This window comes from Hippocampus comes, unplaced genomic scaffold, assembly GCF_001891065.2.
Source record: "Hippocampus comes isolate QL1 unplaced genomic scaffold, H_comes_QL1_v1.1 scaffold120, whole genome shotgun sequence".
NCBI classification, from domain to species: Eukaryota; Metazoa; Chordata; class Actinopteri; order Syngnathiformes; family Syngnathidae; genus Hippocampus; species Hippocampus comes.
In genome coordinates this window covers 558164-560818 of record NW_017805781.1, presented here as the reverse complement: position 1 = coordinate 560818, position 2655 = coordinate 558164, and the positions used below count along the sequence as shown (strand labels likewise).

Here is a 2655-nt window from a genome sequence, read left to right as displayed (position 1 = left end):
CCCCCCCGCCTTGTACCGACATTAAATGGGGGAGGCATTCTCATGACCAATTCTTGAAGGGATCATCGAACTCAGAAACAAGTAGACTGTATGGATGAAATGGCTACACTTTTTTTAGTGTTACCCATTTGACACAGTTGTCCTGGGATTGATTGATTGGGAAATCTGCGGTGTCGTTTGCTTTTGGTCTGAAGTCAGCTGGGATAGGCACCAGCTCCTTGTGACCCCGAACGTGGTAAGAAAATGGATGAATGGCCTTTGCCAAAGTAGGAGCAGGTGAACTGACCCAAAATGGAAACTTCAAACCCAACTGGCCAAATTTTGTTTCAATTTCAGGCACGGTCCTTGAGACTTTTATGCATGTCTTGGCATGAAAGACATGGGCACCGAATTTATCCTCAGCTTATTTATGTTCGAACTCTCCAGGGGGCGCTACTGAGTGAGAGGCTGTGATTCTATGCTCTGTCTATATCAAATGGGAGACTTTTATGCATGTCTTGGCATGAAAGACATGGGCACCGAATTTATCCTCAGCTTATTTATGTTCGAACTCTCCAGGGGGTGCTACTGAGTGAGAGGCTATGATTCTATGCTCTGCCTATATTAAATGGCGTAAGCAAGCAATTTCATAATTTAACATCGCCCGCCTGGTACTGTTTAGGACCCTTAATAAGTCAGTTTTTTGTTTTTTTTTAAGTCAGGATCAACATTGTAGCAAAATTTGGTGAGCTTTTGGACATGTCCATGTTTTCTATAGCGCGTGTTTCCAATAGAGTTATGATTTGCAGTTGGAGCCTGTCCCATTTGTCACTGGGTGCGACTAGACTGTCGACTGGTCACCAGCATTTACACATGCGTTTCTACAGGAAGGTGTAGTTCCATAAACAAAAGCTTCGAGAAAGCAAAAAATACATACATTTGTAACTATTTTATTTCTTTAAAATGTTTGCAAAAGGCTCAGCTAAATCTCGTCATATTCACCTTAGCTGCCATATAAAATAAATTGCGGTATGTCAATGGTATTTTGAAAGATTTCATGACCAATTCTTGAAGGGATCATCGAACTCAGACACAAGTAGACTTTATGGATAAAATGGCAACACTTTTTAGTGTTACCCATTTGACACAGTTGTCCTGGGATTGATTGATTGGGAAATCTGCGGTGTAGTTTGCTTTTGGCCTGGAGTCAGCTGGGATAGGCACTCGCTCCTTGTCACCCCGAACGTGGCAAGAAAATGGATGAATGGCCTTTGTCAAAGTAGGAGCAAGTGAACTGACCCAAAATGGAAACTTCAAACCCAACTGGCCAAATTTTGTTTCAATTTCAGGCACGGTCCTTGAGACTTTTATGCATGTCTTGGCATGAAAGACATGGGCACCGAATTTATCCTCAGCTTATTTATGTTCGAACTCTCCAGGGGGTGCTACTGAGTGAGAGGCTATGATTCTATGCTCTGCCTATATTAAATGGCGTAAGCAAGCAATTTCATAATTTAACATCGCCCGTTTAGGACCCTTAATAAGTCTGTTTTTTGTTTTTTTAAGTCAGGATCAACATTGTCGCAAAATTTGGTGAGCTTTTGGACATGTCCATGTTTTCTATAGCGCGTGTTTGCAATAGTTATGATTTGCAGTTGGAGCCTGTCTCATTTGTCATTGGGTGAGGCTACACTGTTGACTGGTCACCAGCATTTACACATGCGTTTCTAGAGGAAGGTGTATTTCCATAACAAAAGCTTCGACAAAGCAAAAAATACATAAATTTGTAACTATTTTATTACTTTAAAATGTTTGCAAAAGGCTCAGCTAAATCTCGTCATATTCACCTTAGCTGCCATATAAAATTGCGGTATGTCAATGGTATTTTGAAAGATGATATCAGAATGGATGTCAACAAACATTTTTAGTTCAGCAAATGTAAACGGGTTGACATAACGCAGAGGTACTAAAGTGAACTTTCTTGTCTTTCAGGATCCAGAACCCAGCCACGTTTCAGGAAGGATATTCATTTGATCCACAAGAACTCCATCCATCAGCATTTCCATCACTCCGGTCACTGTTGCCTTGAAGATTTAAAAATTGTTTTCTGTTCTGGTGCCGTTGGGGGGGAAACAAACAGCCGAGACGAAAATCTCATCTCCATCGAAGCAGCTATGCAGCTTGAAATTCAAGTAGCACTCAACTTTATTATTTCCTATTTATACAACAAACTCCCCCGACGACGTGTGAATATCTTCGGCGAGGAGCTGGAGAGCCTGCTGAGGAAAAAGTATGAAGGCCACTGGTACCCGGATAAGCCATACAAAGGTTCGGGGTTCCGCTGTATCCACGTAGGGGAGAAGGTGGACCCCGTGGTGGAGCAGGCGGCTAAAGAGAGCGGGCTGGCCATCGAAGATGTCCGCAATAACCTCCCTCAGGACCTCAGCGTGTGGATTGACCCGTTCGAGGTCTCCTACCAGATCGGCGAGAAGGGAGCGGTCAAGGTGCTCTACGTGGATGATAACGGAGAGAACGGCTCCGAGCTAGACAAGGAGATCAAGAACAGTTTTAATCCCGAGGCCCAGGTCTTTATGCCAATCGCAGAACCCGTCGGCCAATCGTCCGAGTCCAGCTCGCCGTCGCCTCCTTTTGGGCAGTCGGCCGCCGTCAGCCGCT

General features: G+C 43.9%; 1 pseudogene; it reads left to right on the top strand.

Annotated features, from left to right (window-relative positions):
• LOC109524799 (protein Tob1-like) overlaps positions 1 to 2655 on the top strand; it is a 5181-nt pseudogene that overhangs the window by 1131 nt on the left and 1395 nt on the right.